This window comes from Ciconia boyciana, chromosome 3 (assembly GCF_034638445.1).
Source record: "Ciconia boyciana chromosome 3, ASM3463844v1, whole genome shotgun sequence".
NCBI classification, from domain to species: domain Eukaryota; kingdom Metazoa; phylum Chordata; class Aves; order Ciconiiformes; family Ciconiidae; genus Ciconia; species Ciconia boyciana.
The window spans coordinates 35,876,873-35,903,159 of record NC_132936.1 but is presented as its reverse complement, the minus strand read 5'-3'; the positions used below and the strand labels follow the sequence as shown (position 1 = coordinate 35,903,159).

General features: G+C 43.2%; 2 long non-coding RNA genes across 4 annotated transcripts in view; one reads left to right on the top strand and one right to left on the bottom strand.

Annotated features, from left to right (window-relative positions):
* Positions 1-1,346: 1,346 nt before the first annotated feature.
* On the bottom strand, positions 1,347-26,033 carry LOC140648878 (uncharacterized). Of its 3 annotated transcripts, none has more exons than XR_012041371.1 (3): positions 25,545-26,033; positions 22,334-22,582; positions 1,347-4,687 (listed from the first exon to the last, which is right to left on the bottom strand). It is a non-coding gene; the product is annotated as an uncharacterized lncRNA (long non-coding RNA). The 3 variants fall into 3 exon arrangements; XR_012041370.1 differs by lacking the exon at positions 1,347-4,687 and adding an exon at positions 6,643-7,249; XR_012041369.1 differs by lacking the exon at positions 1,347-4,687 and adding an exon at positions 19,949-20,072.
* The window catches only part of LOC140648879 (uncharacterized), a 65,496-nt gene continuing 43,277 nt past the window's right edge, over positions 4,069-26,287 (top strand). Inside the window, exon 1 of the long non-coding RNA XR_012041372.1 lies at positions 4,069-4,190. This is a non-coding gene — a long non-coding RNA (uncharacterized lncRNA). The remainder of the gene's footprint in view (positions 4,191-26,287) is intronic.

Sequence of the window (26,287 nt, the reverse complement as noted above, 5' to 3'; positions counted from 1 at the left end):
ATACAGAGACTTGCCGAATCATACCTCTGATATAAGTAAAACCACAAATGCAGTGAGTTTTGAGATGAAGATTGGTACGTGTAGGGAGGGGAATCTTATTGGAGCATTCTTCAGTAAAGCCTTTGACACGGTTTCCCACAGCATTCTCCTGGAGAAACTGACTGCTCATGGCTTGCACGGGTGTACTCTTTGCTGGGTTAAGAACTGGCTGGATGGCCGGGCCCAAAGAGTGGTGGTGAATGGAGTTAAATCCAGTTGGTGGCTGGTCACAAGTGGTGTTCCCCAGGGCTCTGTGTTGGGGCCAGTTCTGTTTAATATCTTTATCAATGATCTGGAGGAAGGGATCGAGTGCACCCTCAGTAAGTTTGCAGATGACACCAAGTTGTGCGGGAGTGTTGATCTGCTTGAGGGTAGGAAGGCTCTGCAGAGGCATCTGGACAGGCTGGATCGATGGGCGGAGGTCAATTGTATGAGGTTCAACAAGACCAAGTGCAAGGTCCTGCACTTGGGCCACAGCAACCCCATGCAACGCTACAGACTTGGGGAAGAGTGGCTGGAAAGCTGCCTGGTGGAAAAGGACCTGGGGGTGTTGGTTGACAGCTGCCTGAATATGAGCTGGCAGTGTGCCCAGGTGGCCAAGAAAGCCAATGGCATCTTGGCTTGTATCAAAAATAGTGTGGCCAGCAGGACTAGGGCAGTGATTGTCCTCCTGTACTGGGCACTGGTGAGGCCGCACCTCAACTACTGTGTTCGGTTTTGGGCCCCCACTACAAGTTGCACCAGGGGAGTTTTAGACTGGATCTTAGGAAATTTTATTTCACTGAAAGGGTTATCAAGCATTGTAACAGGCTGCCCAGGGAAGTGGTTGAGTCGCCATCCCTGGAAGTATTTAAAAGACGTTTGGATGAGGTGCTTAGGGACATGGTATAGTGGTGGTCTTGGTAGTGTTAGGTTTACAGTTGGACTCGATGATCTTAAAGGTCTTTTCCAACCTATACGATTCTGTGACTCTGTGATTCTGTGATTCTGATCCTGGCAAACTCAGTAGCCAGAGAGTGTCTTAGGAGGGGATTACATGGTACAGTGTCTGCCATTATGGGGACTAAGCTCAATGAATAAATTTACTACGATAAATACACTGAAGACTGCAAAGTATGCAGGTACTGAGGGAGCTGCAAAAACACCCAGGATAGATTTCTATGTAGGCTGCATTAGCTACTGAAATAATCTATTCAAGTGCAACATAATGTCGTACTGCACTGAAGAACTAGCATGGGTCTCAAATTAAGAGTTACGTCTCATGTTGATTTTATGTACAATATTTAAGAGATAGTGAGTGCTTTGAACTTGAATTTCCCATCTCCCCATCAAAAAAAAAAAAAGAAAAAAAAAGACCTGAAGAATTCTGTTCACTGGAGCAAACTAGACTATTGGTAAAATATTTGCAGGGAACCTTTACATGCACAGGTGGAAAAGGCCTGCAGAAATAATTGCATAAAAAAACCCCCAAAGAATTAAGAATTTGTTGATCTTTTCTTTAGAAATGGTGGTCTAGAGGACAGCTGTTTCCTCTACTGTCGTGGTTTAACTCCAGCTGGCAACTAAGCACCACATAGCCACTCGCTCACTCCTGCCCCAGTGGGATGGGGGAGAGAATTGGAAGGGTAAAAGTGAGAAAACTCGTGGGTTGAGATAAAGACAGTTTAGTAGGTAAAGCAAAAGCCATGCATGCAAGCAAAGCAAAGCGAGGAATTCATTCACTCCTTCCCATAGGCAGGCAGGTGTTCAGCCATCTCCAGGAAAGCAGGGCTCCATCACGTGTAACGGTTACTTGGGAAGACAAACGCCATCACTCCGAATGTCCCCCCCTTCCTTCTTCTTCCCCCAGCTTTCTATGCTGAGCATGACTTCATATGGTATGGGATATCCCTTTGGACATTTGGGGTCAGCTGTGTCCCCTCCCAGCTTCTTGTGCACCTGGCAGAGCATGGGAAGCTGAAAAGTCCTTGATTTAGTATAAGCACTGCTTAGCAACATCTAAAGCATCTCTGTATTATCAACACTGTTTTCAGCACAAATCCAAAACATAGCCCCATACTAGCTACTATAAAGAAAATTAACTCTATCCCAGCCAAACCCAGCACATATACTTGAAACTAGTTCTCCATGATAATCCTGAGAAGGATCCATTTGCAACTCCAGGTGAGCATAATCAATGGCACAGTTAAGTAGGACGTAAACTGCATTCAGCATCTGTAACCTCTTACTCATGTTAGCTAAGAAAATAAAAATCAATTCTGGCAATGCTTGAGATATTGCCAAGAGGTCTAGTGTGTATAATGAACAAGAGTGAGAAGATGGGAAACCTGTTGTTCCTTGCTTGTAAGTGCCCCGAAAATGATTAAGAATTACTTTCTTCAAAGGGAGTCCTATAATGTGACCTAGTTTATCAATCTCAGCTTCAGGAATACAGAAACAATTTCCAGCTTTACTGCACCTTTCCAAATATAACAGAAGAGTTTTAAGCTTGTGTCATGGTTTAAATCCAGCCGGCGACTAAGAGCCACATATCCGCTCGCTCACTCCCCACCGGTGGGATGGGGGAGAGAATCAGAAGAGTAAAAGTCAGAAAACTCGTGGGTTGAGATAAAGACAGCTTAATAGGGAATGCAAAAGCCTCACACACAAGCAAAGCAAAGCAAGGAATTCATTCACTACTTCCCATGGGCAGGCAGGTGTTCAGCCATCTCCAGGAAAGCAGGGCTCCATCACATGTAATGGTTACTTGGGAAGACAAACGCCATCACTCCGAATGTCCCCCCTTCCTTCTTCTTCCCCAGCTTTATATACTGAGCATGATGTCATATGGTATGGAATAGCCCTTTGGTGAGTCGGGGTCAGCTGTCCCAGCTGTGCCCCCTCCCAGCTTCTTGTGCACCTGGCAGAGCATGGGAAGCTGAAAAGTCCTTGATTTAGTATAAGCACTGTACCAGCTACTAGGAAGAAAATTAACTCTATCGCAGCCGAAACCAGGACAGCTCGGTTTGTTACCAGTGTGTCCGTTGCTGCTGAGAGGAGTGCTAGAAGTTGTGTATTAACAGTTGGACATACCACAGAGAGCATCATCTATTTGACAATTATTCATTGTTCAGGGAAGTCACAGAGAATAATCCAGAAGTGTAGCCAGCTATCATCACTATTTGATTAAATCCTGAAAAGTAAAATTGCAGATAAATTAAACAATGAGGTTTTGTATTTGCACAAGGTGGTCTTCATGTCTAGCAAGCACCCAGGTTTTGAGAAAACCCAATAAAATAGAACCAGAATGAAACACTTTGACTTCAGATTTGCAAAAATGCCATGAGAAAAGTAGCACTGAAGGACAATATGCCTTACAGTCACAGAAAATCTATTCATCCCTTCTTCCATCAGTGGTGACAACAACAGACAAACAATGCTTTACTTACTGGTTAAAATAAAAGGTGACTCACACAGGCAGTGTGGGTGAGTAAAATTTTGCAAGACTGCCTTTCATAGTTGACTAGTGTAATGATTATGTTGCAAACCTTTTATGGATGATTTGGAATATATGTGAGCATAAAATGAATGTGGGGGTGAGAAACAGATTTTTTCCCACATTTAAAATCTAACCACATGAATCTCAAAAAGGCCTTAAAGTCATAGTTCAAAACAAGCCCAGTTGCACTGGTCTGAGCTCTAGGATTTCTTTTTAGTGTGCAGAAAGAGCAGGAAACAGGAGCTTGTGCCCTTTTCAGAGTCAGTTTAGGACACCGTAAGTCCTGGGAGAATGGAAGCTGAGCAACTGCTATCTTCCCCTAATCAGAAAGGCTGTCGCCCATGATTGGGTTGTGCCCATAATACTCCAGCCCAGTAGGCACAATTGCACAATCCAGGTAGATGGAGTCTGTACAAATTAATGTCCAGAAAAATGGGAGTATTTTGAGTATTCTTGCATGAGAGGCACAGTTTTCAGTGGTGTGGAGTCAAATTCAGTCTTGTGTTCTCAGCCTTGGACCTTGACTTCCAGTCAAGGCTGGGGTCAGGATTTTCTTTCCATGTGTCATACAAAGAGTTAGAAGAGCTTCATTGGACACTGACTAACTGCAGCAGTATGTGCAACCTTAGAGCTTTTCCTAGGAGTCAAGATGGGCCAAAGCAACTATGCAGAGGTAAGCTAGGTGGCATTTCTCATTCTGCAGCCCAACACAGCCTTCCCTCAGATGCATGCTACAGTCCCTTGGCAAGGTCCTTTTACCTTCTCACTCAGAAGAGCTTCTTTATTTCCGGAGGGTGACTCTCTCTGTCCAAAATCATCAGATTAAAATTTCCTATGATCTTGAGCACAGCTATTGTGAAACTTTTTTGCTATGTAGGCTAGGATGCTGTTGGTGGTGTTGCTCCTCCCCATCTCTATCAATTATCCAATCAACTGAAAAAGTAGAGTTTAATAAGTGCTCATTATGTGTTTGTCCCTTTCTGAATAACTACTGTGAGCTTGTGATGTGATGATCAGGCAGGAAGCCCCTCTTCTTAGCATGCAGCAGACTGTGGCGGAGCAGCACAGCAAGTGTGTGGGCTTTGCTTCCAGGTGTAACATAGCCCGAGCACTATCCTGATTTCTGGGTGGTGCTGCCTCCTTTGGCAGTGTCTAGGGCAGATACCAAACCTGTAGAGACAGAGTAGCCTTGTGACATGGGTGCTCAGGATACAGCCTTGCATTTGTGACGTTGGTTGAGCAGATGGTGCAGCTAGGCTTGGCGCACGTTGACATTCCTGGGAGAAAACATCAGACTTGCCTGCATCCTCCCTGTGGCTTTCCTGGTCCTGCGCTCTGTGTGTGCTGCCACTGGATCTACAGGAAAAGTCTACTTCTTAATAAGGCTGTACTTTTTTTACCTTTCTTGCACATCTCTTGGTAAACTTCCTGACTTGATTTTATTCCCCACCACAGATTTTCTTGGGGCTATTTCTCCTCTCTCCCCTCCACCCCCATCCCCATTTCCCTTTTCTGTGTGGATCCAATCTGAATTTCTCCACAACTTTAAGGACAGAAGGAAGTTTCTGATTTATCTGATCCCTGCACTCCTGTTGTCTAGCTGTTGTGAAAGAAGTATTTACTGTAGCCAGGGTTGAGCGTGGGGAGAGAGAAGAACAGTGAAGCTGATGCATGAGACACTGGCTATGGGACAGAGAAAAGGCATACTCTGATTTATTCCTGCAGGTAGTTATCTCCCTCTCTTTGGGTTCTCTGTAGGTACCAGCACCTGCTCTTGCCTTATAACCTGCCTTTCCACTTCTTCATGGGGGCAGGAGCAGCAGACAAATACATGCCCATTTGGGGAAAAAGCATTTTTTTCCTTATTATGTGCAGCATCATCCTATCTTTGATACATTCATGCCCCTGAGATACTAATTGTGGGAAAACCAGAACAGAAGGAACACAAGGAAGTCTGGAGCATTAGCTTCAACCACCCCCAAACCTTGGTGGGGGTTTTCTCTTACTATGCCCAGGCATGCAACTGTCCATCTTTTTGCAATTGAAATTGCCTAAAATCACAATGACACTTTGAAATGAAGAATATGTGGCTCCTGAATCTACATCTAAGTCAATTTGGACTATAAGTTCCTTGCAAAAATCTGTCCTGTTTAATAGTCAGGTTTTGAATTTCTTGTTCTACACATATCACTTCTGCAACCTTTTAGCTACAGAAATATAATCAGAAGTGTATATTTTTTAAACCTTATTGAATTTATTTTTGGAAGCTCTCTGGAGATATACCAACAAGGAAGAGGCAATTAGTCAGTAGAAGCAAAGCTTTATATGCATGGCAGCATTTTCAGTAATTCCTTCCTGCTGTACAATGTATTAGTGTTCTGATCAAATCACATTATCACTGCTGGGGTTTTCCTGGCTATATTTCCTAATTTCTGAAATCATGTGGTTTAAGATAAGTTTGAAATGGAAATAATTATTATATATTGTCTTTGTGACATTTTTAATGTTGGAATGAGTTGAGAACCTTGCAGGGATCATCCAGCAAATCCCTCTTTCCAAGCAGGGCACTGCTAGAAGTCACTTGACGGCATCTGGAGTGGATTGCCTGAAGGAAATGTAGGCAATCTTTGGATGTCTGGCTTTTGTCAATACCACTGTACATATTTAATGATGATATGATGCAAGCAAAGTCCTGCTTTCCTGCTCAGCCTTGTGATCTCAAGGTTTGCAAGCAAGTTTCTTAATGCTACTGTGAGACCAGGCTGTTTAATTTGTCATGTAGGCAATTTAAGGATTTCCATTGCCCTTTTCTCCTGCCAGCAACTGGAAGCATAGTCAGGACCACACAGTCATAAAGAGTCTTAGGATGTGTGCACCAAAACCAGCAATTCCAAGGTTAGCATGCCTCTGTTTTGGCACCAGTTTTTTTGCATATGCCAGAACACTAATGCATGCAGAGCAAGTGCTTACTATTTGATAGTTTCCTGCATCTCCTTTTTTGCTATAATCTAAAAAATGAAGGAATAAATAGGGCTGCTACTCTTGGCAAGTCTGGGTCATATCAACCTTATGGCTACTTTTAGCTTGTATCAGTCAAGGCAAAGCATAGTGAAGGGTTCCGGGGTTTTGCCTCCCCATTTTTAATATAAGCCTCCAATCACAGCCACTAAGTAAGGACCCTGAGGCTTAGTTTTGTGTATTCAAAATTCTGCTTTGGTTAGTACATTAGTGCTTTTTAAATATTGGTTAATTCTGCTGACAGCTGCAGGCTGTGACTTCCGCAGGGCTACTTTGAAGTTTGTTGCACTGGTTTGTAGGACCTCATCACGGGTTCCTCCTTAGCTCCCAACAAGGTTGCCTCTCTGCAGGGGGGTGAGCCAGGGCTCACCCCTCGCTCCACTCACTTCTCTGTTTTCTCCACTGTATTTTTTGGCAGTCCAGTCCGCTGCAGAAGTCCTCCAACTCTCCAGCTAGGGTAAACATTTTTGAGGAATTGCTGCCCCAGGTGCAACTAAGCAATGCACTGGTGTCCTTGGGAGTAGAAAGGCCCAGCCGTCACTCCTTCTCAATTCCTGCTACCTCTCATCTCTAGACTGCCCACCAGCAATGGTCTGTCAGCTCTTGGTGGGGAATGTGTAGCTGGGAAGTCAAGTAAGATGGAAGAAGGGATCCATTGACTAAGCCTTTTTCTTAGCAGAAATTTAAGCCATATAGAGCCATTCTTCAGGATAGCTGATGGGATAAAGAAAAGGGTTAGATTTCCTCCTTTGTGATTTCAGCTTGGCTTCATATAGTACAGTATTTTAGCACCTGACCTAAAAATGGCATGCCAAATATCCTGGCTCCTAATTTGGAATGCTTCTTCAAGTGTTATTTTCCTTGTCCTCTGCAACTGCACTGAGAAGCAGTTGTATCATCCATTTATTGCCAGGATGTCAGCTCTAAACAATACAGTACAAGTCATCGCCATCCTCTTATCACATATTTATGAGAAGCATCTTCATGCATTTTCCCAAGTTGTTCTTCTCATGAGAGAGGAACCTTCTCCTATATATTAATAAATTCAATAACTACACATATTTTAGCATGTGCCTTTTCTATAGTACCTGAGAGACTCAACACTAGTTGGTGATATGCTGAGAGAGTTGCCTATTAGACTAAGTACTGTCCATCTATGTAGATCTAACTATTGTCTCTTCTTCTACACAAATTGGCTTAATTTTTGGTTCTGCAATTGTGCAGTGCACAAGGGTCCTGGACCATGACTGACACACAGAAACATCACTGCAAAGCAAATAATCAATAAAGATCAATAGTGACAATTGTGCCTATTCTGTGAGCCTAAGACAGTTCTCCAGTGCCAGGGGATGAGGTGTGTAACCCATCCTGGTTCCCGTGCAGGACAGAGAAGAAAAGTGATCATGTCTGCGGGAAAGGGAGATGAATATAACATCTGGATTTAACATGGATTTAAGCAGGCAGATAGGACACTGGTTCTTTGGGAAAGGTGAGATAAAAGTGATGTGTAAATCCAGCAGGTGAGGTGTATTTCTGTTTAACAGAAACAGGTATCAAACAGGGCCTTTGAGATGTTTGGGGAGTTTGTAGAATTGGATAGACATCTTTTAAATTAAACTTCCAGTCCTGTGTCTTAAAAAAGCTATCATGTTCTCTCTCTCTCCCCACACAGAAATATACATACACACACATGCACACTATATACAAATATATATGTACATATATGTAAACAATGAAATGACCTTTTGTTTTATGACTAACAACAGATAATTAACAAAGACTTTGAGCTGCTGAGCTAAGGAATTCCTGTAAAAATGCAGTTATTGTTCAAACACAAAATTATCACAGGAAGTGGTTTTCAAAAGGCAGTGAGGGATAAGTTTTGGCTGTCCTGAGCTATGGTTCTCCTTTTGCATGGTACTTTACGTTCTACTTTTAAAAAGTAATCTTGTCTCCCTGGGATTCTGAGATAAAGTTCACCTCAAAAGCAACAGAAAACTACATAAACTGCCATGTTATCACTACCTGGCCCTGCTGTTTTGCGTAATTATGTAGGTTGAAACCCAGAAACAGCTCACAGTATTATTGCTCAGATCACCTCCTGCAGGCTAAAGGACGTTACCCAGTAACTAACATTGTTCATGTCCCATCGTTTATTGAAATACTTCTCCATAGGCAGATCAATTTCATTTGCTTAAAAAGCAAAGCAGCTTAAAAAAGAAAACAAAAGGTCCAGCAGTTGGAAATTAAAGCCAAGTAAACCCAGGTGGCACTATTGACAATGTACGTAATTAACTATTAAAATGCTGTAACTAAGGATGTATAATCCATCTCAGTTTGGCTACTTAAGTAAAAGCTGTATGCCCTTTGAAAAAATATCACCTGTTTCTGAGAGTCACTTGATGAAGATCTGTGAGCAGAATAGATAGATAATCATGAGAGAAGAAGGGGTAAATTCTCTGTCCTGGCTTAGATTTTCCAGGTTTCTTGGTAAACCATAAAGTAAGCCAGAGCTATTGCATTTGCTATATTTTTTGTGTGTCTAATGGCACATTATTTGAACTTGCAATCACCCATATGATCTAGGGATTGGGCACAGAGAGGAATATGTGACATACAGTTAGTTAATATCGAATGTATCCCGCATGATGTGCCCTGATGTGGAAGGATAACGGACTTGAGAGCACCATATGAGTGGGAAAGAAGTTCAAGCCCCTGTGTCAGAGAGAGAGATGGCTCACCGTATCTTCTGCAAGGATGGTGGGTTAACCCCTTTTCTGCATGTGAATCCAGAGGGCTGCCCCATGGGCTCAGGGTCCCAGGGGTCCCTCTGGAGTTTGTGCAGTTCCTTCACAAAGGTCTGAAGCCCTGGGATTAGGTCCAAAGGCCTGTGTTACATGTGGGGAGCTGCTTTCCCCAAATGGTCATCTCTATAGCAAAGAAGGGAGACAGTTTCCTCCAGCCACCTATTTGCTGCATTTCAGGTTACTGCTTTCAGCTGTTTCTCTCCTGTACAGAAGGATTCTGGGGTTACTGGATGAAAATTAGCTTTTGGGAATACTTCTTTTTGCACCTCATTTAGCTTCTAAGCAAATAGTCCGAGATGGCAGAGTTTTCCACTTTCATTAACTCTGCTAGCCTCTCCAGCAGTGCATTGCTGACAAGTTTAAGTGCTTGCATTGTTAAGAGTGATTGTTCAGTCTGCATCTGTATTGTTCAAACAATGTCTGTATTGTTAGGAACAATATTGTTCAGAGCAAGCAAACATCACATTGACCTCAGAGGAAGTCTGGAAAACACTCTTGTGGCTAAAACTGCAGTTTTACATGTCCAGTGTTTCTGTCTCATTCCAAATTTGGTTTACCATGAGGAGTCATCGTGGTGGCGTAAGGAAGAGGAGGAGCCAAAACACATGCCTCTTGCTACAGAAGTTTCTCTGTTAACATCCTCATTTGGACATCTGTTGGATACGTGCAGGCTCTGACCCTTGTCTGCAGGGAATGGCTTGGCAGCCTTGCTCTCTGGCTACCGCACAGTCTTACCCAGTCAGATGTATGGCATCTGCGACCCGCCCACTCATCTGTCAGCACACCTACGCCAAGGCCCAAAGAAGATAGATTCCCTTGGGTTTCCCTAGGAATGTAGTTGTAGAAGATTAATATAGGAAGCTCTGGCTTAAACAGAATTAGTGAGAAGAGTGAACGCAATGTTGTGGTTGTGGTTCCGGACCCAAGAGATCTAGCACTAATTTAGCTCCTCTGCTGTTCCCTGAGTAACTTCGAGCAAGTCACGTAGTATCTCCAGGCTTTGGCTCTCCCTCTGTATGTTGAGTCGACACTTCTCCTTTCTTAAGCTCTGTCAAGACCTGGTGTCTGAAATAGGGGGGCTTGATGTAAGTCAGAAGCAAACTCATGTAATTATAGAGGTCTGCAAGTTATTTAACTGTGTGATTTAAAGGAAAATGTTATTTGAATGTGTTTTAATCAGCTACAGAATGCTATATTCAGCATGTTATATAAGCACAATGACATTCAGATGAAAAATGGGCTGATTTAAAATATAGTAAAAATAATAATATATAAGCAAGTCACAGAACATGACTTTTAGAGGACCAAAATAACAAAGAACAGAATAACCATTGCATTTTTAAAACTACCACATAGCACTTCCAAAAAGTGACCAAATTTTATTTGCTGATAGACAACCAATGAGGTTTGCACATGAACATCCTCTTGCACAAGTTGCTTCAAAATGTTAAACTCTTAACACCCTCAACTGATGGAGCTGACTGGTGCAAAGGAATATTGTCTGGCTTCAACAGATCAGTATATTTCATTACAAAGTTAATATTAGCATGTTCTGTTGCTGTAGTCAATATATAGATTATGGCAGGATCACTGGTCAAAGCAGGAACAGCCTTATCAACTCAAATCATGTGTCTGCCTAGCCCAATATCATTTTACAACAGAAGCAAGGGGAAGCCTAGAGGGCAACCAAGTGAGATATTTCCCCCAAGTACTCTTCTGACCTCCAGCTATGTCAGCTCATGGAATTTCCTGAGACAAACATCATACTGAACCATAGTAATGTGAAGACTCTGTTCTGAAATATGGCTGCCAACAGAGCAAGGTACATACAATGTGGATCTAGCAGTTCAGGGATTGTTGGAGGTGGGGGCCTAGATAAAATACATCCGCTCAACAGTCTGCTGTCCCAGATTGTCTGCTTGGCTTCCAAACTCTCCACCCTCTATTGCTTTGTAAAGCTGTTTGTGGTTTTTGCTCCCAACTCATACTGGCATTAACAATGACAACAATTTGAGCAAATGTACACACACTGCAGATAACTGTAGGCCTGCCAGTTATAAAAGCCTGACCAACAGCATCGCCTCAAGGATAGACCATCAGAATACCAAACAGAACAGTAAAGAACGAACCACTTCCTGCTCTGAGAACAATTTGTAGCCCAAAAGTATCTGTTCATGGATCTGCTGTCCCTGAATTTGTTTAATCCCCTTTTAAGCCTGCTGATACTGTCTGCCTCCACAAATTCCTGTGGCAACAAGTTCCAGAAGTTCACTACCCTTTGTGTAAAAAATGTACTTCATTTTAGCTGTTTCATACTAATCTCCTACTAATTCAGTGAGTGCCCACAGTTACAGTCTTGTGGATTTTGTTGAAAAACAGTTTCGTGTTCTTTTTAACCATGACTATTATGACCTTATAAACCTCATGAATATTCAATTCAACCACCTTCTCGCCAAATTTAAATGTCCCAGGGTTTTTAGTTTCTTACTGTAAGGCAGCTGCTTCATCCTCTTGATCATTTGAAGTGCCTTTCTCTGCACTTTATTTATCTCTCCTGCACCCTTCAGATGTGAAGCCCAGGGCTACACACAGTATACCAAATGCAGATGCAACAAAGTTTTCAATAGTGGCAACATGATGCCCACCATGTTGTTCTCCACACCGTTTGACACAGAGCACTCCAATGACTCTCTTTAGGCTGCTGCTGCTGCACAGAGCCAATGATTTCAAGAAAGCTGAGATGACTCCAAGAACTTGAATTGCACATTGAGTTACTGAACTCAGACCTGACAGCTGCATCTGTAGACATGATATACATCATTTCTACCTATATGTGTCGTCTTGTCTTTTTCTACACTGAAACTCACTCAGCATTTGACTATCTGAAAGGCCTTAGTATCATTGCCAGATTTGGAGAAGTTAGATGTTCCTCTCATCAGGTCACTGATGAAGATGTCAATTAAAACCAGTCCCAGCAGCTACTGCCAAGGGACTCCACTAGTGAAACTCTGCTTTCTCTCCTCTAACCAATTTTAATTCCACTAAAGGACATTTCCTTCAGTCCTGTGGTGACTTAAATTCTGTAATTGTCAGGACCTGAGGGCACGAATAAGCCTTAATTGCCCTGACCAGCTTCACCTGGAGGCCATATCCACACCTCTGCCTGTGGGCCCAGGGACTCCATTTCAGACCTGGCTATGAGCCACGTTGTAGGTAATCTTGGTTTTGGCCTTTTGTCCTGCTGCCCTGACTTACTGGCTGAGTTTTTTAATTGCATTTCTAGTGTAGCTTTATTTCTAGCCCTGTCTCATGGGTGGACCTCTGCTGTAGGTAATCTCCCACTCTATCTCCTGGTCTTCCTGGCAGGACTTCCTGGATTGACCCTGGGCCTGACACAGCACCTGACGTCACCCTACCTGGTGATCACTGGGCAGTTGATCATGCCTGTTACACTCACCACCCTGGCCTTGCTCAGGTGCTGTGGGTGCCCAAGGGTGAGGGCATTGCTTGTGCTGGAGTCACACTTGGCTCCTGGCTTGCCCCTCATGGAGCAGCCCTGCTCCTGATGCTTTCTGGCAGTAATAACTTTAGCATGGAGCCTTGTAAAGGCTTTTAAAAAATCTGTATATGTTATGACTGTGGGCAGCAGGTTAGTGAGGCAGGATTTTCCCTTTGCAGAAGTCACACCGACTCTTTTGTGATGGGCTTGATTTATTTACATGTTTTGTGGTCTTGTTCTCCATTATAGATTCTACAATCTCACTAGGGCTGGAAATCTGTCTCATTAGTCTATCATGCCCAGGTTTCCCTGCAGCCCGTCTCTTGTAGACGGGAGTTATATCATCGGTCCTTTGGCATCATGGCTGTTCGCATGACAGGTTGCATACCTTGGCCAGCAGCTCTGCAACCTCATGTTAGATTTACTTCAGAGCATCAACCAGCCCTGTGTATTTTTTACTGTCTGTTTGAACATCCTTTCCTTTAAATTCTTTTTTAATTGGATGGTTTTATTTTCTTTCTGAATGGCAGCATTGAGGTTACCTGAGTATCCGGGTGTTTTTGAACAGCCTCCAGGCTGCTTGTCGGCATTTTGCTTTTTGGATTGCATTTTTTTTCAGGTTTGGTGTGGGGTTTTTTGTTTTGGTGTTTTGTGTTGTTTTTGCTTCTTTCTTTCTTTTTTCTAATTATCTGATTTTAGAGAGTCCTCTTTCTTGAAATTCCTTGTGATGTGTTGATTTACCTTACAGAATCACAGAATCGTATAGGTTGGAAAACACCTTTAAGATCATCGAGTCCAACTGTAAACTTAACACTACCAAGACCACCACTACACCATGTCCCTAAGCACCTCATCCAATCATCTTTAAATACCTCCAGGGATGGCGACTCAACCACTTCCCTGGGCAGCCTGTTCCAATGCTTGATAACCCTTTCAGTGAAATAAAATTTCCTAAGATCCAGTCTAAAACTCCCCTGGTGCAACTTGAGGCCATTTCCTCTTGTCCTATGGCTTGTTACTTGGGAGAAGAGACCGACACCCACCTCTCTACAACCTCCTTTCAGGTAGTTGTGGAGAGCAATAAGGTCTCCCCTCAGCCTCCACTTCTCCAGGCTAAACAACCCCAGTTCCCTCAGCCGCTCCTCATAAGACTTGTGCTCTAGACCCTTCACCAGCTTCGTTGCCCTTCTCTGGACACACTCCAGCACCTCAATGTCTCTCTTGTAGTGGGGGGCCCAAAACCAAACACAGTAGTCGAGGTGTGGCCTCACCAGTGCTGAGTACAGGGGCATGATCACTTCCCTAGTCCTGCTAGCCACACTATTTTTGATACAAGCCAGGATGCCATTGGCTTTCTTGGCCACCTGGGCACACTGCCAGCTCATATTCAGGCGGCTGTCAACCAACACCCCCAGGTCCTTCTCTGCTGGGCAGCTTTCCAGCCACTCTTCCCCAAGCCTGTAGCGTTGCATGGGGTTGCTGTGAGCCAAGTGCAGGACCTTGCACTTGGTCTTGTTAAACCTCATACAATTGACCTCCACCCATCGATCCAGCCTGTCCAGGTCCCTCTGCAGAGCCTTCCTCCCCTCAAGCAGATCAACACTCCCACACAACTTGGTGTCATCTGCAAACTTACTGAGGGTGCACTCGATCCCTTCCTCCAGATCATTGATAAAGATATTAAACAGAACTGGCCCCAACACAAAGCTCTGGGGAACACCACTTGTGACCGTCCGCCAATTGGAGTAAACTCCATTCACCACCACTCTTTGGGCCTGCCCATCCAGCCAGTTCTTTACCCAGCGAAGAGTACACCCGTCCAAGCCATGAGCAGCCAGTTTCTCCAGGAGAATGCTGTGGGAAACCGTGTCAAAGGCTTTACTGAAGTCTAGATAGACAACATCCACAGCCTTTCCCTCATCTACTAGGCGGGTCACCTTGCTGTAGAAGGAGATCAGGTTGGTCAAGCAGGACCTGCCTTTCCTGAACCCATGCTGGCTGGGCTTGATCCCTTGGTTATTCTCTGCATGACATGTGATAACACTCAGGATGATCTGCTCCATCAGCTTCCCCGGTACCGAGGTCAGGCTGACAGGCCTGTAGTTCCCTGGGTCCTCCTTCCGGCCCTTCTTGAAGATGGGCGTCACATTAGCTAATCTCCAGTCAGCAGAGACCTCCCCAGTTAGCCAGGACTGCTGGTAAATGATGGAAAGGGGCTTGGTGAGCACATCTGCCAGTTCCTTCAGTACTTTCGGGTGGATCTCATCAGGCCCCATAGACTTGTGAGTGTCTAGGTAGTGCAGCAGGTCACTAACCATTTCCCCCTGGATTATGGGGGCTCCATTCTGGTCCCCGTCCCTATCTTCCAACTCCAGGGGCTGGGTACCCAGAGAACAATTGGCCCTACTATTAAAGACTGAGGCAAAGAAGGCATTAAGTACCTCAGCCTTTTCCTCATCCTTGGTCACTGTGTTCCCTCCCCCATCTACTAGGGGCTGGAGATTCTCCTTAGCTCTCCTTTTGCTGCTAATGTATTTGAAGAAGTATTTTTTGTTGTCTTTTACAGCAGCAGCCAGATTGAGCTCTAGCTCAGTTTTGGCCCTTCTAATTTTCTCCCTGCACAGCCTCACTACACCTTTGTAGTCCTCCTGAGTTGCCTGCCCCTTCTTCCAGAGGTCATAGACTCTCCTCTTTTTCCTGAGTTCGAGCCAGAGCTCTCTAGTCAGCCAGGCCGGTCTTCTTCCCCACTGGCTCGTCTTTCGGCACCTGGGGACAGTCCACTCTTGCGCGTTTAGGACTTCCTCCTTAAAGAATGTCCAGCCTTCCTGGACTCCTTTGCCCATTAGGGCTGCCTCCCAGGGGACTCTGTCGACCAGTCTCCTAAACAAGGAGAAAAAGTCTCCTTACTGTCTGTTATTACAAAAAAGTCTCCTTACTGTCTGGTATTACAGCTTTGAAACCAATTGTATTGTGAATATTATTGCAGAACAGCTTTCTCATTAATATCTTTTTAACTAGGCCCTGTGGACCCCTTATGGCCACATCTTGTGGGCCCTGCAACTGGCTGGTTGAGGAAGCAGTCCTTTACTGGGCAGCTGAAATCTCTCATTGTTACTAAATCTTCAGAATTCACAGCTTCTCTAGTATCGTTGAACTTTTCTTGATCATTATCATTGTTCCAAATGGGCTCAGTAGAACAGTTCTGGTATTACACTTTTGCTTTTAGAATATGGGATTTCTACCAATAGAGATTTCAGGGTGCTTCTTTTTTCTTGTGGAACTTGAGCTGCTGTACTTCATGTACAGTACTACTCCCTCACCTATACATCCTGCCCCTCTAAAGTTGATAACCTACAAACAGTGCATTGCACTGATTGTTGTCCTTCCAGGAGGCCTCTGATGTGCTGCTGTGTCAGGGCAACCACTCAGTGCCTGCCCAGTGTTTCCCTTGTCCTAATTTTTAGGTATCTGGCACTGGAGTAGAAGCACTTCCAGGCTTTGCTTCTGCTCTGTTGCTCAACATTACATTCTAACTTTTTTCTTTCTTGCCTATGCTATTTATTTTTCTCCTCACTTTTTCAGAATGTCTCACATATGTCTAACTGAGCCTCTTGTCATTGCACTGAGCCCGGAGAACAGCTTCCTTCACCGTAATGTAGACATGCTGTTGGCAGTTTCAGTTACCTTTGGCTGTCTAAAATGATTCTAGATATTTAAGTTTACGAATCTGAGACATCCTCAGTGGGCCAGAAGAGAAGATATACAGCAGGGAGGAGACCTCCTGCTGGAGGCCAGGTGGAGTACTCTAGAGCATCTCAAAGAGCATCAGATGCTTATGTGTGGAAAACTGAATCAAGCTCCTGACACTAGCAGCCTGTTCAGTGCTAATCAAGGAAATAAAATACACCTGATCTTTCCTGACACAGCCCACTGCATGTCATCTGTATCTGAACACAAGGGTACATGACAAACAAAGTATTTTTTTTACAGAGACATTCTTAGCATGAGACTTTTTGGGGTATTCTTGGCTGACTGTAAAACAAGAAGGACTGGTGGGGTGATTGGCAGACACTGAAAAGTCTGAATACAGACTTTAGGAGAAAAAAAAAAGTAATCAAAACAGAATGACAACTGAAGCATTTTTTAAACATTTAGCTTTTGGGATAATTTTTATCATTTCCCTAATGGCCATTTACACTGCCAAAATTACTACTTCCACTACAGTACTACTTCCCACAGATAAACAAAAAATCTGCAAAGACAGAGCTATATTAATGCTTTGGTTAGGATAAACCCTGCTCTGAATTTTTGGCTTATGGACATGTAAGTTACTGTACTTTTTCTAGGAACTGAATTGTTAAGACATTGTCCTTAGACAGTTTTTTGTCATTGGCTTAGATCACAAGAGTAGTGAAATATCCTAGAAGGAAGATATGTTGTGGGTTTTTTCTTTTTAATTGTGGTCAGCTTGTGATATTTTGTAACATTGAGCTTTTCCCTCCCTTTCCCAACCTCATAAATTGTCATTGACGTTTCAGTTAAATAATTGGAATTAGCATGCCTTTAGGCTTATATTCAGATTTGCTGTATGTTCTGAATAGCCACTGATCTCAAGGGAGGATTTTTCTTTATAATTATTTGGGCCCTAATAGAAACCCTTTACACAGATGATGTCCATAGCTCACGCTCTTACACAGGTAGAACTGAAACTTTGGAAATGGAAGAAAGACTGTAGAGCATACACAGGAACAGTGTTAGAGGTGAGTGTATGAGAGGTAGTTAATGTACTTCATAAGTCAGGATAATAACCTCCCAAAGACTCCATGAGGTGGGACCCATTCTACAGGGTGCCTGCTCCAGTAAGGGTTCAATGTAAGATGATATTCATGGAGTCTCAGTCATGCAAGATGCTTATCTAATCTAGAAATGCCTGTGACCAAATGAATGCCCTGATTTGAAATCTTCCTCGCTGTGTGTCCATATGCCACTTCCTGGCTATTAGTGTCCATATGCTATGCGGGGTCAGAGTGACAGAATGTATTTAAAGTCTAGAATAAAAGCTTCTATGTTTGTAACAGTCTGGACATCTTGGACCACCTACTAGCTCAAAGGCATTTTTGGAAAACAACATGTTTAGAAATGCCTCTTTCTTCTCTCTGGATATCAATGACATGCATTGACATCGACCTACTGAGCTTGGAGAAGTATCCAAAATCCTCCCTAAATAAGATTCCACGCGTAGAAATTACATTATTGCTGTCTCCATAACCTCAGTGTCCTGACACTGGCTATTTTGTACTGGTTTGATGCAAACAGCATAACTGGAAAAAATATTACATACTAACTGGGTAGTGATAAAGCCATCAAAAGCCAAGCAATAAGCCACAACATATTTGAAGAGTGACATCTTCTTCACTTGTCAAGGAGTGCAAATGTAGCAGTGGGCAGATTATTCTATTTACAAAGAAACAGAACAGCAGTAGAAGATTAATTCTTAGGGTCATCATCCTTTAATCCAGAGCAGAAGCTGAAGAATATTGCCCTTTTCAAAGTCAGCTGTTACTAGGGATTACTAGATCTATTACTAGGGATAGCATAAAGTAAGTAAGGAAGGAAGCTGAATTCGTACTTCCTATCATTTGTTCTAAGGTATTTAGGAATTCAGTCCATTGTGGAAACACTTTAAAAAAGGCAGTCTGCACTGGGTGACCTTAGGATTTTTATAGGTAGGACAGAGTGGATTTACAGAAATCATCCCATGTCCTTTGCAGATAATACTCCTGTTTCTCCCTCTGAACGAGCTTGTTCTATTTTCTTCAACAGCAGAGCATAGTTGATCCTCTCAGTTTAGGAACCACCAAAACTTCCAGCTCTTTCCTGAAGAGCGGCTGTTGAATCCAGCATTTCTCAAGTATGTGCTTCAGGTGCTTATGGGATATTCAGGACAACCAGAGAGGCATCAGATGTGCTTTAGACATCTCTAGGTTTAGGAGATGCCAACAACTGGGCATTATGGACCATTCCTTTAATTACAGATACATTTTACATGAATCATGTCCTAGGTTGCACAAATCTAAGAATCATAGAATCACTTAGGTTGGAAAAGACCGTTAAGATCATCAAGGCCAACTGTAAACTTAACACTGCCAAATCCACCACTAGACCATGTCCCTAAGCACCACATCTACACATCTTCTAAATACTTAAAGGGATGGTGACTCAACCACTTCCCTGGGCAGCCTGTTCCAGTGCTTGATAACCCTTTCAGTGAAGAAATATTTCCTCATATCCAATCTAAACCTTCCCTGGTGCAACTTGAGGCCATTTCCTCTTGTCCTATCGCTTGTGACCTGGGAGAAGAGACCGAACCCCACCTCTCTACAACCTCCTTTCAGGTAGTTGTGGAGAGCAATAAGGTCTCCCCTCAGCCTCCTTTTCTCCAGGCTAAACCACCCCAGTTCCCTCAGCTGCTCCTCATCAGACTTGAGCTCTAGACCCTTCACCAGCTTCATTGCCTTTCTTTAGACACACTCCAGCAACTCAATGTCTTTTTTTTTGTAGTGAGGGGCTCAAAACTGCACACAGTATTTGAGGCGCAGCCTCACCAGTGCCGAGAACAGCGGGACAATCATTTCCCTAGTCCTGCTGGCCACACTATTTCTCATACAAGCCAGGATGCTATTGGCCTTCTTGGCCGCCTGGGCATACTGCTGGCTCATATTCAGCTGGCTCTGGCCTGCCTTTCCCTGACAGCTCTGTAACCTCTCACCTAAGGTCTTGTAGAAATGTCTTCTGAAAGCCTTTGGGGCACTATTTTCCCCTTGTTGTTCTCATGCAATAGTTTTTGTGCCACTGCTTTCAAGGCCTTGCACCTGGAAACCCTAGCACTGGTATGATGATTCTCAAGGGAAGGACCTGCCACTGGTGTGGGAATCTCCCTGTCTTCATTACCTTTCCCTTCCTTACCTTCTTTATCCTCCTTACCCTAGTCTTACCCCTTATTTTGTAGGTTTTCATTTATATTAAACTAAAAATTAGTGTGTAACAAAGTAGACAGTGGTAATTTAAGTACCTTATGTTACCCAATAATACGTATAGATGGAAGCTTTGCAATTGATCACATGCAACACTTGTGCCGAGTCAAACACATTCCATTCAGTGTGAGGAGCATCCTGACAGGAACAACCAACAGAGAGCCTGAGCAGGTACTGGTGAGAAGTGTACAGTACTCCTGAAAAAGCACAGTGAAAATTCTTTGTCACAGTCACAAGAGCTGCACTGAACACCACTCTCCGAGGACGGTGCCCCTGTGGGACCCCATCACTTCTCTTTCTGACCCCTAGGGAGAGCTTTCATTTTTCCTTTTCTCTCTCCTTTTTTGTTTTTATTTTCCCCAAAAGTAGCTTTCACTATTAAAACCAATGCCTGTTGACAGTTAGGGTCCTTGAGCTATGGGTCTTGCTAATAAAGCTCTGTGTATGTAAACCCGTTCCAACACCTTTGTGCAGCGGTGCACATCTTGGTACTTAACCATGTGAACTGCCCAAAGCAATTGCTGTAGATCGGTGGGAGTTTTTTTAACAAATGTTATGCATTTGCCCCAGACTGTGCATGTTTAACTTAAAGAGAAAGACGGTTACTAGTTAAGAAGACTTAGTAATTGGTTTAAAACTGTGGTAAGAATTGATCAGTAGGTCAGAGAGACTTCCAAAGGTTAAATCTCTCCAAAATGAAACATGAGCTTCTGTGCAAATGGTTAATGGGCCCCTGAGACACTGAGGATGAATGAGACTATCACAATGTAAATCAAAGAGTGCTTAACTTCCATTGACACGTTAGTTGTACGGTTTTTAATAGCAGGAATGAATTTCACTGAAATGACCATCACTCCTGGGGACTAAAAGGATTCAGAATAGACTGTATAACCAGTCAAGCCTAGATACTGTTTTGATTTGGTGATAAGCTGTGCTCCAGTGCACCCTTTGGAGTGAACTATAAAACAACTCTCAAGAACCTGTTAGTGTGTAGTGCCATGGCTCACACAGCTTCCACACACAGAGCCAAGACACAGAAAGAGGAAGGATGTCTTCTGAGAAAGACACCTTGGGGACATTGGAGGTTTATTTGATTGCATGTAACCTGCCAGCCAACTCTTTTAAGCTGTTAGGAGCAAATAGGCAGCACCAGTGTCAGTGAAGGCACAGGCTTTCAGTTCAACTACAGCAAGATTCATACACTACATCACCCTTGTTGCGCAATTGCTAAAGTTATTTACACTATGTTGTCCTGTTCATTCTCAGCTGGGAGCGACTTGTGGTGATTAAGCAAGCAATAATATATTATCATATGTCTGCATGATGCTTTACAGGGAATTTAAACTGTTTTCCTGTAATCAGACTTGATCATAGGAAAAAAGTTGCAGAAGCAAAGGGCCTAGCACAGCTGTGGGAAGTGAAACAATGGAGACAAAGTTCCTTGCACAAGAAATGAAGGACCTGGGTCCTCAAATCAGACCAAAGGAGGGTTCATGCCTGTGCCAAAGAAGAAAAGAATCTGACAAGGAGAACAGCAAGATACAAAAAGCAAATAGGCAGACTATTTAAGGGAGAGAGAGAGAAAGAGTGTGTGAAACTGTTACTTGCTAACCCCCTCATTAAAGTTTATGACTAATTATAGCAATTAGCAATAAATACACAGTGCCATATCTGGTAAGTAGTTATTTCACCACAAAGCTCAAGTGCCGTTGTGCGTATTTTCTTTCAGTTCTTGGCCAGGATTAGCTAATCAGAGGAAAAACCTGTTGATTATGTCTGAGAAGAACAACTCTACTCTCTGTAGCAGCCTTAAAGTAATGACATATCTTACTTGTGTACTAAATAAATATGTTTTAATTTACTCTTGGGTCACATTTGGGGTGAATAGGGAACACTGAGAATAGAACAATATTAAGTTGATGAATGAATAATCAGGTGAATCATCACAAATGAGGAAAAGAGCTCATTAATCCAACTGTGAAAGCATTCTGACCCTTTCTTTTAGAGAGTGAATTCCGTGATCCCTAGTAGAGAAGTAGAAGAAAGCTTTCTAGCTTTTACTTTAGCCCACTTTGTTCTGTTGGTGCTTCCACTGGAAAATATTTTTAAGTTGTAAAGATTTTAGAAAATGCCTGTGTGGGAGAAATGACTGTGAAGATGGTGAATTTTTTGTAATGAGGCATCCCATAGGAGCTGTGCTATACGTGTCAGCCTTGTGTAGAAGACTTAAATACCCTAGAGTGACGCAAATAGCATCAGGGACCTATTTCTTTGCAACATAAGGCTGGCAAATATGCTAGCTAAGCCATTCTTTGGGTGTGGCAGCTAGAGGCCAGACAATGCCAGAAACAGCAGTAAGCACTAAAACTGGTGCAACTGAACAGAAACCAAGAAGTGGAATTCAGTTTATGATGACAACATTTACATGTAAGCAATCTGGGAGGTATTTAGGCAATACCTTTTGAGATGTCTTAGGCAATCTTTCCAGTCCTCTGGATGCTGCTCCGGGAGGATGTGTCCTCCATAGGCCTTGTGACACACCTAGCCAACCCCTGTGGATACCATGTGTACTCCTGGCCATTCAAAAGGCACTTGACACCAATGTGTGAGGAGTTGAATCAAATTCTAGATGGGTCTAGACTTGTTGTTGGAGCTTTCTGTATAGCCAGGCGACAGAAAAAGGCTTCCCGTTGACCAGGAAAGGAGCCTAAAAGACAATGAGATTTACTTTTTCTTTATTTTACATATAACAAAAAGAAGCAAAATCATCCATTTTAATATAGAATCTCAATGTTATGTAATATTATATTATTAAAATTATGGAACAAATGAAAAATAATTAGATTAAATTTATGTAAGGAATAATATTTACATTTCCATTATAGGGGTCAGCTGAATGGAAATAATATGGAAAAATTTCTATTTGCACTTAATAACCATAAAAGCAAAATTAAGTATAGAATTGAGTTCCAGAGATTAAGAACCACAGAACAGAATGAAGAAAGATAATAATGACCAGTAATAATTGCAGTATCCTGTTGAATTTGGAGACAGATTGTGAGAATAGGACTGAGATGTTGGCCAGTTCTGTATGCATATTTATCTGCAGCATTTTGAATTGGTCCTGAAATTTAAAATAAAATAGAATAGAATAGTTTCAGCTGGAAGGGACCTACAACGATCATCTAATCCAACTGCCTGACCACTTCAGGGCTGACCAAAAGTTAAAGCATGTTATTAAGGACATTGTCCAAATGCCTCTTAAACACTGACAGGCTTGGGGCATTGACCACCTCTCTAGGAAGCCTGTTCCAGTGTTTAGCCACCCTCTTGGTAAAGAAATGCTTCCTAATGTCCAGTCTAAACCTCTCCTGGTGCAGCGTTGAACCATTCCCACACATCCTATCACTGGATACCAGGGAGAAGGGCTCAGCATCTCCCTCTCCACTTCCCCTCCTCAGGAAGCCGTAGAGAGCAATGACGTCGCCCCTCAGCCTCCTTTTCCCCAAACTAGACAAGCCCAAAGTCCTTAGCTGCCCCTCATAGGACATTCCTTCCAGCCCTGTCACCAGCTTTGTTGCCCTCCTCTGGACACATTCAAGGACCTTCATATCCTTCTTAAATTGTGCGGCCCAGAACTGCACACAGTACTCAAGGTGAGGCCGCACCAACACTGAATACAGCGGGATGATCACCTCTTTTGACCGGCTGGTTATGCTGTGTTTGATGCACCCCAGGAGGCGGTTTGCCCTCTTGGCTGCCAGGGCACACTGCTGACTCATATTGAGCCTGCTGTTGACCAGCACCCCCAGATCCCTTTCTGCAGGGCTGCCCTCCAGCCACTCCTCTCCCAATTTATACTTGTGCCTGGTGTTACTCCATCCTATGTGCAGGATCTGGCATTTGGACTTGTTAAATTTCATCCCATTAATCATTGCCCAGGGCTCCAATCTATCTAGATCCCTCTGCAAGGCCTCTTGTCCCTCAAGAGCATCAACAGCACCTCCCAGTTTGGTATCATCAGCAAACTTGCTAATGGCGCATTCAACTCCTGCATCCAGATCATTGATAAATATATTGAACAGGACTGGCCCTAGAATTGAACCCTGAGGAGCACTGCTGGTGACCGGTCACCAGCCTGATGTAGCCCCCATTCACTACAACACTTTGAGCTCTGCCCTTCAGCCAGTTCTTCACCCAGCGTACTGTGAATCCACTCATCCCACTGTTGGACAACTTGTCCAGAAGGATGCTGTGAGGGACAGTATCAAAAGCATTACTAAAATCCAGAAAAAACACATCCACCACCTTCCCTTCATCCACTAGGCAGGTGACCTTATCATAGAAGGCTATCAAATTGGTTAAACAGGACTTTCCCTTTGTGAACCTATGTTGCCTGTGCCTGATGATTGCATTATTCTTTAAATGCCTTTCAACAGTACCCAGTATAAACTTCTCCATGATTTTTCCAGGAACTGAGGTTAGACTAACAGGTCTGTAGTTCCCTGGTCTTCCCTCACACTGTTTTTGTAATTTGTAGTAACATTGGCTAGCTTCCAGTCAGCAGGGACCTCCCCAGACTCCCAAGACCTTTGGTAGATGATCAAGAGGGGTCCTGCCATAACATCTGCTAGCTCCTTCAGTACTCTGGGATGAATCCCATCAGTTCCCATGGACTTGTGAACATTCAGCTGATATAGCTGGTCCCTTACAATTTCAGTGTCCAGTGCTTGAATCCCCAAACATGAGCAGGTCAATTTTGTAAGCACGCACTGACTTTAGATTTATGACCAGAGACAGCGTATGAGAAATTTAGAGTAAATTGAAACAGATAATTGTAAGGAAAACAACATCTGGTTATCAGAATAACAAAGATAAAAACTTTGATGTATGTTAGGATGTATGTATTTCAAGAGATGATGAAACAGAAAGAACCATTATAGATAAGTGTCAACTCATAGAAGAAGTAAATGCTTGTGGTAAAAAAAGACTGCAATCTTTTCGACCGAGTTTAGAAAAGTCAGAGGAGTATCTGTGAGCATATATCACAAAGGCAAGTAAACAGAAAACATTCCCCAGTTAAAAGTGAAGTTCGGAGAGAGAGGAAAATTTTCTTCTTGGTCAAGAGAGTTGGAATCTCTGGAGTTAAAATAAGAGAAACTGTGGAAGGAAACATAGGAAAAAGGGAAGAGAATTAATGTGTTTGTACAGACTTTATAGTCTTTATGCAGGTAGGTGACTTAAATTTTTTACCTGTCTATGTTATCAAAGTTTACAACTATGAAAATAATCTAAGCTTTCAGTTATGGAAAACCAGAAGATTTAGCCCTTTTGATGGGAAGCCTTGAACATGTAAACTGCATTTGACAGTCTGGTTATGCCTGGAGTCAAGAAGTCTAGAAAAAAGACAAATCAAGCCTTGATCCTCTGAACAAAACCCAAAATAGGGTACAGATATGCAATAGGTACCTAAGCACCTTTTTCTACATGAATTAAACTAGTTGAACCCAAATCATCCATTTCCTGTGGCAATAATCAAAGGCTGGTTTTGTTTCAAACACCTGTTAGCAAAGAAGATAGAGAAGGAAGTAGAAAACTCAACACCTTCCTCCTATCATGGTTTTTTTTTTTTTTAAAATGAAAAGAAAAATGAAAAGAAAAATGATTACCTTGTTCATAAGAAGCATTCCTTTGCTATGAGAATGATTGTGGTCTTTCATAGAGGCAATGCAACAGTGGTGGTGACAGCACATTCACTCGATGTGCTTACTACTTGCTGTAGATGTACTGCATGTTGTCTTCTGCTGGAAAGAGTGGCTGGGCAGCAGGAAAGAGACCCCTGCTTGCTTTGTCCTGGATGCTGCTCTCTGGGTCAGATGAAGCTCCTGGGAGAAGATTTCTCTTGGACTATCTAGGCATGAACATCTGGAGTAGAAGATGGGACCGTCAGTGTGAGAGTGTGAGGGAGCCAGCAGGCAGGAGCCTGCTGCGTTTAGACACTGCAAGTTTTCCGAGAGGCTTAAGGAACAAATATATGTGCCTTAGAGGTGATGGGAAGAAGACCTTCCCAGTGGACCCCACGCAGGCTGCCCAGTGTTTGTTGCAACCCAGGGCGCCAGGAGAAAGCTGTTGGCCTGAGAGAAGACTGGTGAAAAGGACCTGCATGCCAAAGGGCTGTTTTGTTTTCTAACCTTTTATTTTAATCTGTCTCATCTGTTGGAGTTGACTCATTCTGATGTTAAAAATCACTGCTTTTTGGTCTGTGTTTTCAGAAATCTTGGCTGTAGAGATCTAAACCTTTGCTATTTTTGGCACTCTCCCTGTAAATGCAGACAGATGCACCTCAAAGTAGTGGCTGGCTCGTGAGCCTTTCAGAGTCAGCAAGGCCTGGATACGTCCCACTGAGCATTAG